This window comes from Lolium rigidum, chromosome 6 (assembly GCF_022539505.1).
Source record: "Lolium rigidum isolate FL_2022 chromosome 6, APGP_CSIRO_Lrig_0.1, whole genome shotgun sequence".
NCBI lineage: Eukaryota > Viridiplantae > Streptophyta > Magnoliopsida > Poales > Poaceae > Lolium > Lolium rigidum.
Genome location: NC_061513.1, coordinates 160,061,088 through 160,072,113, shown reverse-complemented (window position 1 = coordinate 160,072,113; position 11,026 = coordinate 160,061,088).

The following is an 11,026-nucleotide window of genomic DNA, read 5'->3' as shown; positions in this document are numbered from 1 at the left end:
GAGATTCATATGAGTTTTGTATCACTACTATTCTATGTGCTACTCTAGTGATGTTATTAAAGTAGTTTTATTCCTCCCGCACGGTGTAATGGTGACGGTGTGTGCATCCGTGTTAGTACTTGGCGTAGGCTATGATTATGATCTCTTGTAGATTATGAAGTTAACTATTGCTATGATGGTATTGATGTGATCTATTCCTCCTACATAGTGTGAAGGTGACGAGTGTGCATGCTATGTTAGTACTTGGTTTAGTTGTGTTGATCTGTCATGCACTCTAAGGTTATTTAAATATGAACATTGAATATTGTGGAGCTTGTTAACTCCGGCATTGAGGGTTCGTGTAATCCTACGCAATTAGTGGTGTTCATCATCCAACAAGAGAGTGTAGAGTATGCATTTATCTATTCTGTTATGTGATCAAAGTTGAGAGTGTCCACTAGTGAAAGTCTAATCCCTAGGCCTTGTTCCTAAATACTGCTATCGCTGTTTGTTTACTGTTTTACTGCATCTATACTTCCTGCAATTTTACTACCATCAACTGCACGCCAGCAAGCACTTTTCTGGCGCCGTTACTACTGCTCATATTCATTCATACCACTTGTATTTCACTATCTCTTCGCCGAACTAGTGCACCTATTAGGTGTGTTGGGGACACAAGAGACTTCTTGCTTTGTGGTTGCGGGGTTGCATGAGAGGGATATCTTTGACCTCTTCCTCCCCGAGTTCGATAAACCTTGGGTGATCCACTTAAGGGAAACTTGCTGCTGTTCTACAAACCTCTCGCTCTTGGAGGCCCAACACTGTCTACAAGAATAGAAGCACCCGTAGACATCAAGCTATTTTCTGGCGCCGTTGCCGGGGAGGAAAGGTAAAAGGTACTCACACTCCGGACCTCGGCTACTAAGCTATTTTGGCCGTTGTAAGTACTCGAAGCTATTTCCTTTAGATCATGCAATTGCATCTTTTTGTTTCTTGTTTACCCTAGTTTGGCATAATGGACGACAATGAGCTTCTTATTCTATTTCCTGATTAAGACATGGATGGTTTGATGCGAAAATTAAAAAACCTATGGAACCTTATTTGCATGCTGGTAGTAATATTAGTATGAACGCTTTGAACACCATTGTTGCTAATGATATGGAAAATTCTAAGCTTGGGGAAGCTGGTTTTGATGAGCATGATATTTTTAGTCCCCCAAGCATTGAGGAGAAAATTTACTTTGATGATGCTTTGCCTCCTATTTATGATGATTATAATGATAGTGGTCTTTTGGTGCCACCTACTATGGAGAGTAAATTTTGTTGTGATTATACTATGCCTCCTACACTTGATGAGAATAATAATGATAGCTACTTTGTTGAATTTGCTCCCACTATTACTAATAAAATTGATTATGCTTATGTGGAGAGTAATAATTTTATGCATGAGACTCATGATAAGAATGCTTTATGTGATAGTTATATTGTTGAGTTTGCTCATGTTGCTACTGAAAGTTATTATGAGAGAGGAAAATATGGTTGTAGAAATTTTCATGTTACTAAAATGCCTCTCTATGTGCTGAAATTTTTGAAGCTACACTTGTTTTATCCTCTTATGCTTGTCACTTTGTTCTTCATGAATTCATTTGTGTACAAGATTCCTCTTCATAGGAAGCATGTTAGACTTAAATGTGTTTTGGACTTGCTTCTTGATGCTCTCTTTTTGCTCCAAATACTATTTCCTGCGAGTGCAACATTAAAACTGTTGAGCCCATCTTAACGGCTATAAAGAAAGAACTTCTTGGGAGATAACCCATGTGTTATTTTGCTACAGTACTTTGTTTTATATTTGTGTCTTGGAAGTTGTTTACTACTGTAGCAACCTCTCCTTATCCTAGTTTTGTGTTTTGTTGTGCCAAGTAAAGTCGTTGATAGAAAGGTTGATACTAGATTTGGATTACTGCGCAGAAACAGATTTCTTTGCTGTCACGAATCTGGGAAAAATTCTCTGTAGGTAACTCAGAAAATTATGCCAATTTACGTGAGTGATCCTCAGATATGTACGCAACTTTCATTCAATTTTAGAATTTTCATTTGAGCAAGTCTGGTGCCCTTTTAAAATTCGTCAATACGAACTGTTCTGTTTTTGACAGATTCTGCCTTTTATTTCGCATTGCCAGTTTTGTTATGTTCGATGGATATTTCGATTCCATTGACTTTCAGTAGCTTTGTGCAATGTCCAGAAGTGTTAAGAATTATTATGTCACCTCTGAACATGTATATTTTGATTGTGCACTAACCCTCTAATGAGTTGTTCTAAGTTTGGTGTGGAGGAAGTTTTCAAGGATCAAGAGAGGGAGATGATACAACATGATCAAGGAGAGTGAAAGCTCTAAGCTTGGGGATGCCCCGGTGGTTCACCCCTGCATATTTCAAGAAGACTCAAGCGTCTAAGCTTGGGGATGCCCAAGGCATCCCCTTCTTCATCGATAATTATCAGGTTCCTTCTCTTGAAACTATATTTTTATTCGGTCACATCTTATGTACTTTACTTGGAGCGTCTGTGTGCTTTTATTTTTGTTTTGTTATTTTCATTCTCTGAATAAAATGCTTGTGTGGGAGAGAGACACGCTCCGCTGGTTCATATGAACACATGTGTTCTTCGCTTTATCTTTTAGTGTTCATGGCGAAGGTTGAAACTGCTTCGTTCGTTGTTATATGGTTGGAAACGGAAAATGCTACATGTAGTAATTGGTAAAATGTCTTGGATAATGTGATACTTGGCAATTGTTGTGCTCATGTTTAAGCTCTTGCATCATATACTTTGCACCCATTAATGAAGAAATACATAGAGCTTGCTAAAATTTGGTTTGCATAATTGGTTTCTCTAAAGTCTAGATAATTTCTAGTATTGAGTTTTGAACAACAAGGAAGACGGTGTAGAGTCTTATAATGTTTACAATGTGTCTTTTATGTGAGTTTTGTTGCACCGGTTCATCCTTGTGTTTGTTTCAAATAACCTTGCTAGCCTAAACCTTGTATCGAGAGGGAGTACTTCTCATGCATCCAAAATCCTTGAGCCAACCACTATGCCATTTGTGTCCACCATACCTACCTACTACATGGTATTTCTCCGCCATTCCAAAGTAAATTGCTTGAAGTGCTACCTTTAAATTTCTATCCTCTACCTTTACAATATATAGCTCATGGAACAAATAGCTTAAAAACTATTGTGGTATTGAATATGTACTTATGCACTTTATCTCTTATTAAGTTGCTCGTTGTGCGATAACCATGTTCCTGGGGACGCCATCAACTAATCTTTGTTGAATATCATGTGAGTTGTTATGCATGTTCGTCTTGTCTGAAGTAAGAGCGATCTACCACCTTATGGTTGGAGCATGCATATTGTTAGAGAAGAACATTGGGCCGCTAACTAAAGCCATGATCCATGGTGGAAGTTTCAGTTTTGGACATATATCCTCAATCTCAAATGAGAAAATTAATTGTTGCTACATGCTTATGCATAAAAGAGGAGTCCATTATCTGTTGTCTATGTTGTCCCGGTATGGATGTCTAAGTTGAGAATAATCAATAGCGAGAAATCCAATGCGAGCTTTCTCCTTAGACCTTTGTACAGGCGGCATAGAGGTACCCCTTTGTGACACTTGGTTAAAACATGTGCATTGCGATGATCCGGTAGTCCAAGCTAATTAGGACAAGGTGCGGGCACTATTAGTATACTATGCATGAGGCTTGCAACTTGTAAGATATAATTTACATGATACATATGCTTTATTACTACCGTTGACAAAATTGTTTCATGTTTTCAAAATAGAAGCTCTAGCACAAATATAGCAATCGATGCTTTCCTCTTTGAAGGACCATTCTTTTTTACTTTTTAGTTGAGTCGGTTCACCTATTTCTCTCCATCTCAAGAAGCAAACACTTGTGTGAACTGTGCATTGATTCTTACATACTTGCATATTATACTTGTTATATTGCTTTGCATTGACAATTATCCATGAGATATATATGTTACAAGTTGAAAGCAACCGCTGAAACATAATCTTCCATTGTGTTGCTTCAATGCCTTTACTAAGAATTTATTGCTTTATGAGTAACTCTTATGCAAGACTTATTGATGCTTGTCTTGAAAGTACTATTCATGAAAAGTCTTTGCTATATGATTCAATTGTTTACTCATTGCATTTACATTGCTTCGAATCGCTGCATTCATCTCATATGATTTACAATAGTATGATTAAGATTATGTTGGTAGCATGTCACTTCAGAAATTATCTTTTATCGTTTACCTACTCGAGGACGAGTAGGAACTAAGCTTGGGGATGCTGATACGTCTCCAATGTATCTATAATTCTGATGTTCCATGCTTGTTTTATGACAATACCGACATGTTTTGTTCACACTTTATGTCATTATTATGCGTTTTCCGGAACTAACCTATTGACGAGATGCCGAAAGGCCAGTTGCTGTTTTCTGCTGTTTTTGGTTCCAGAAAGGCTGTTCGGGCAATATTCTCGGAATTGGACGAAATCAACGCCAAACCTCCTATTTTTCCCGGAAGGCTCCAGAACACCGAAGAAGAGTCGGAGAGGGGCCAGGGGGCCACCACACCATAAGGCGGCGCGGGCCAGACCCTGGCCGCGCCGGCCTAGGGTGGGGCCACCCTGTCAGCCCTCCTGCGCCGCCTCTTCGTCTATATAACCCCTTTCGACCTAAAAACGCAGTACCTCTTGACGAAACTCCAGAAAGACTCCAGGGGCGCCGCCACATCGCGAAACTCCAATTCGGGGGACAGAAGTCTCCGTTCCGGCACCCTGCCGGGACGGGGAATTGCCCCCGGAGCCATCTCCACCGCCGTCTTCACCGCCATCTTCACCGCCATCGCTGCCTCCATGACGAGGAGGGAGTAATCCACCCCGAGGGCTGAGGGCTCCGCTGTAGCTATGTGGTTCATCTCTCTCCCATGTACCTCAATACAATAATCTCATGAGCTGCTTTACATGATTGAGATTCATATGAGTTTTGTATCACTACTATTCTATGTGCTACTCTAGTGATGTTATTAAAGTAGTTTTATTCCTCCTGCACGGTATAATGGTGACAGTGTGTGCATCCGTGTTAGTACTTGGCGTAGGCTATGATTATGATCTCTTGTAGATTATGAAGTTAACTATTGCTATGATGGTATTGATGTGATCTATTCCTCCTACATAGTGTGAAGGTGACGAGTGTGCATGCTATGTTAGTACTTGGTTTAGTTGTGTTGATCTGTCATGCACTCTAAGGTTATTTAAATATGAACATTGAATATTGTGGAGCTTGTTAACTCCGGCATTGAGGGTTCGTGTAATCCTACGCAATTAGTGGTGTTCATCATCCAACAAGAGAGTGTAGAGTATGCATTTATCTATTCTGTTATGTGATCAAAGTTGAGAGTGTCCACTAGTGATAGTCTAATCCCTAGGCCTTGTTCCTAAATACTGCTATCGCTGTTTGTTTACTGTTTTACTGCATCTATACTTCCTGGAATTTTACTACCATCAACTGCACGCCAGCAAGCACTTTTCTGGCGCCGTTACTACTGCTCATATTCATTCATACCACTTGTATTTCACTATCTCTTCGCCGAACTAGTGCACCTATTAGGTGTGTTGGGGACACAAGAGACTTCTTGCTTTGTGGTTGCAGGGTTGCATGAGAGAGATATCTTTGACCTCTTCCTCCCTGAGTTCGATAAACCTTGGGTGATCCACTTAAGGGAAACTTGTTGCTGTTCTACAAACCTCTGCTCTTGGAGGCCCAACACTGTCTACAAGAATAGAAGCACCCATAGACATCAGGGCTCAACGCCTTCAAGTCTCAAAATACGTACAATATAGACAAACTAGACTTACCGAAATATTTCGCCTTGGTACACTAATACCTCGCCAAATATAAAAATCGGAAGCTAACAATTATAAATATAGTGTACACGTCAAAAATCTTATTTCTTTGGTCCAAGAACCTCGCAACAAAAATATAGAACTCCGACACTAAGATACTCGAGGGCTTGCAATCCATCAATGAAAAAACAAGGATGTCTTATTACAACGAAGGAAAAATCTTCGAGATGGAAAAAACAAGTACAAGCTCTAGCCAGAAGGCTCGGGGGCTCCAACAATATAGAACACTTTGCAATATACAACAAATTTCTTCGGAAATAAAAAAGAAATCAAAAAAGATAGAGACACAAGGTTTTGCAATATGGTACAAATCAGTCAAAGCCTAAAATACTATCTATGGACAAGCCTCCGGTTGTTTTATGTTGAGCATAGGACCCCTTGACGAAGAATTCTGAGTCCATCCGAAGAAGCTCATCTATCATCGACTCGGCCACAGGAGTTACCATCTCATTGATTGTGTCAATATCATTTTTTCGCCGCGATTTCTTGGCCAGGCAATCAGCAACAATCTTCGTCGGGTCTAATTTTGGATGACAAATATTTATCATAATCATGGCGAACCTTGCTCCAGCAGTCAATTGAGCTCGCACAAAATTATGAATGCGGGGAGCGTCTCTGAATATCTCCAGCAATTCAGGAAGAGTTTTGGGAACCTCATTTCGAGGAAACAAAGTCTTGTAAACAAGGGTTAATGTTGTCGTGCAAAAATTGAGAAATTCGCGCACTTGGCAAGCACGATCTTGGAACCTGACAATCTGCTGGGTTCGTTCAGGGGTGGTCCAGAATAAACAGCCATGGTTAAGGGAAAGATTGACAAGAAGATTCGTTCTCTCGTTTACTCTTCGATCTTCGGCGGCAGCATCAAGAACCGAGCCTATTAAGCGACAAGGCAAGAAATTTGAAGGAGGGCACAACAAAATAAAGAGGAGGCATTGTGAGGTTGGAAAAACATACCTAACATATCTGTACTAGCTTCCAACATTAGCTCGAGCATGCTATTTTCTCGGGTAGTGGCTCCCTTTGCTTCCAATACAGCAGTATCCTTGGCAGCCATAGCCTTTTTGGCTTGTTGGAGAGCAAGTTTTTCTTGTTCGGACGCTTTCCGAGATTGTTCCATCATTGCCAGAGTTTGTTTCTTCATGGATTGAAGTTGTTGTCGAAGTTCTTGCAAATCTTCCGACAAATGTTTGCTCGAAGAACCTTCGAGGGGATTATCATTGACTAGTATTTTCTTCGAGAAGGAAGACGCAGGTGAAGCATCGGCAGAGCAAGGGTTGGTCGAATAATTATCAAATATTAACTGGAAAAGAAAGTCCCAGGATCAATGATAGTACCAAGAGGAATTTCATTGATTTCTAGAAAGTTTACACGGACATTACAAAAGAAGTTCTCCAAAGGGACTAACAGGGGTAATTGTTGCCAAGGCTAAAATGGCGACAACAGCAAAAGAAATAGAGAAAGCAAAGGAAAGAAAAAGCAAAGGCATTCAACTAGACCTCCGGCCTTGATGAGCTAGGAGTTGAAGATGGCTTGATCCCGAGATAGGCCAAGATTTTCTTCGTGTTGGGCTTGGCTGCCTTGATCAACGACCTCCATTTTGATTGTTCTATCTGCTCGGTGTCGCCTACCTTCATCCAAGTCAACAGCTTGTTGACCGTCGCCGACCAAGGCAATAGTGTTCTCAACAGCAACCTTCATATTCTCCTGACGCATCTTCAGTCCAAGATCCTCCGGTGGATTGAAGTCCTTGGCAAGGGCAAGGAAAGTCTTAGGCTCCTCTTTCTTCGGGAAGAAGTAGGGGAACAACTTCGACAATCCTGCGTCAGCATTCACCACGCCTTCGCGAATTTCTTGGCCATGAAACTCCAGATAAGATAGTGCGTCAAGCAGAGGATCATTGGTGGGATTCTCAAGGTCAAAATCTTGGCTTGTTTGACCTACCATAAAAATTATATGTTAGTTGACAGCAAGTAAAAACAAAAGAAAGCAAGTCTTAAGAAAAATAGAAGGGATCAACAAAGTTACCGAGGAAGCGACGATTTTGTGTGTTCAAGCGCTTGAGGATTCCCTTTTCACGGGTGTCCTGTGCGGCTTTGTGCTCGTTTAAAGCAGCTTCAGCATCCTCAAGTTTCTTCTGCAGTTCTTCGACACTAGCAGCTTTTGCTTTGGCCTCATCAGCCTCTACTTTTGCTTGGCTAGCATCAAGTTCGGCTTTCTTGCGAGCCGTTTCACTTTGCTCAAATTTCTGAGCAAGAGTGTCGGCAAGCCTGTTGGCCTCTGCAAGTTTTTCTGCCAAAATAGAAAAGAACAGTCAAAATTGCGACAAAAATAGGAGCAAGAAGATTAGAAACAATGACAGCAAAAAAGTTGTTACCTTCGATCCCGCCGGCATATTCACGGTACCCAATGAATTGGGATCCAATGCGAATAAGCTCTTTGATCATGGGCTGTCAAAGAAGAACAGAGAAAGAAAATATCGGTACGAGAAAAATATGAAGGCACAAAAAGAAGTAAACAGAAGAAATATAGATACTAGCAGGAAAGTCAAAAACTTACATCATCTAAGAGCGAATGAGAAGAGCTACCCAATTGAGGGGCAGGCTCGATGATCGTTTCAACCCTTGTCCTTTTTGGTGAAGGAGCAAGGGGGCTTGAAGGAGGAGTGGTGGTGACGACGTTTTGTTGAGGAGGCGAGGATTCTTCTCCTTCAATTAGCGTCTCCGAAACAAGTAAAGTATGTGACACGCTCGTCCGAGGAGCCACGTCACAAGTTGGTATTTTTTCCTCATCATCACTGCGATTAAAGATCGACAGCATAAAAAGCAAGATGAGACAAAAAAAAAACTTCGACTACAGAAATAAGGGGAAATCAAGGCGATTTACGAGCTGACGAGGGATGCGAGATATGGATCATAAGTTGCCTTCTGACGTGAAGGATCAACTTCTTCGGCTTTGGAAGTGCCGGAATCTTCGACGTCATTCCTCTTCCTTTTGCCTTTTGGAGAAATAGCGGGAGGAGGAGATAGTGCCGACGCAATGGCCTTCGGAAGATCCCGCAGATTTTCGAGAATCCACGGGTTCATTCACAAAAGACGGAGCCTCTTGATTGTCATCAGTGACAATGGCCATTTCTTCGACTTCTCCACCTTCAGGAAGAGGAGGAAGCGAGACAAGGTCTGGATGATTCTGTGCAAAGTAAAACAGGGAGAGATGTCAGAAAAGAAGTTACAAAAAAGATAGCAAAGCAACAACAAGACAATAGACAAAGATTACCTTGGGAAGTGGATTGGCGGCGCTGAATGGTGTCACACGGCAAGAAGAAGGGACAGCATCTTTTTTGTCGAGAGATGAAATTTTTCGGACAAGTCTTTCTAAATCCTTGACCTCCAAATTCACCGACAGCCGATTTACGTCCTTGTCGTCGGCATATTTCCAGAGAGGATATTTGCGAGCCTGAAGCGGCTGCACTCTAGTCCTAAGAAAGTATGCAGTGATTTGGACACCCGATAACTCTTTGCCGCGAGTATTTTGCAACTCGTGGATACGAGCCATCAAGGTTTCGTCGACGCCCTTTCTTCTTCGGTGGCCTCCGCGTCCCGAGTGCGGCGGCGAAAGATTTTCTCGGCGCCATCAAAAGGAGGGATGTTGTCCTCCGCACATCCATGGTTCTCCTCCTGAATGTACAACCACTTCTTGCGCCATCCTTGAACTGAGTCAGGAAGCTTGACGTCGAAGTAGTCAACAGTGGGCCGAATAGAAATTACAACGCCGCCTATATTATAGGCGACATTGGGCGAGCCATTACGGCGGCAGAAGAAAATGCGCTTCCATAGCGCCCAGTTAGGCTGGACTGTCACAACCCACTTTTCAAACCCTGCATAATTTCTAGTTTTGAAAATTTGGGCCAACAAAAACTTTTCTTAAATTGCCACCTAGTGTTGCATAGTTAGTGGGTTTGCTCAAGTTTGTTGGATATGTGTGTATGCTTGGATCATTACTCATACTAGGATCACTAAAACCCTTAGTATCAAATTTTGATGCAAAAATTAAATGAGGAAATCTTTCTTTCTTAGCACCACTAGGGAGACAACTCTTAAGCTTTTCCTTTTTCACCTCTTGTTGGAGCATACAAGTGCACATGCTTATGCCTGCCACCTTTTCCACTTCACTCACCATACCCCTCACTTTTCCTTCTCACTTTTGTTTTCTCTCTTATGGCCGTGGCCATGTGACCCCTCCCATTTTGCACCCCTCTCTTTCCCTCTCTCTTTGCAAACCCTAAGGGGACACTACCCCCTCTTCCTACCCCTCTCCCTTCTCTCTCTTTGCATGGCCGGGGGTGAGACCACTTTTTTTTTTCTTTTTCTCTCTTTTCTCTCTTACACGGCCGGGATTGGGAGCCCATGTACCACCACCGTAGCCCACCCCAATCTGGCCGCAACCCTCCCTCTCCTGGACTCCCTTTCCCCTCCAAACCAGCCAAGCTAGCCCACCCAAACCTGAGGCGAACGCGCGCCAGAGACTCTCCCGCGCGGGACGACGCACGCGCGCGCGCCCGCCTGTCGCCCGACGCCTCGCTTCCCTCGCTCGCCTCCTCGTATCCCTCCCTGACACCTCGAGACCCCGCACGCCCCCTCGACTCCCTCCCGCTCGCTGCCGTTGTCCCCTTCACTGGATTGGCCGACGCCACCGTCCGCCTCCCACCCGTTGCCCTGCCTCGCCTATAAAAGGGGCACCGCACCCCTCCTCCACCCTCACACCGCCCCACTTTCTTCCCCACCTCCACAGACGCTCCAGAGAGCGCCCAGGGCGCTGCTCTGGGCTCCTGCTAGCTCGGCGAAGCCCTGCCCGTGTCGCCGTCCGGAGAAGAAGGTCGCCGCGCCCTCCTCGACGACGCCCACCCCTGCCTTTCTCCGTTCCCTTCTCCTTCTGGCCGTCTCGAAGCTGACGCGCGCCTTTTCCCCTTGCCAGGCCCGCCGGAGAGCACCGCCGCCCCAAAGTTCTGCCCGACGCCCGCGTCATCGCCGTCGAAAAGGACCAGGGAGGAGGAGCAGGACGCCGCCCCGCTCGACCCCGCCC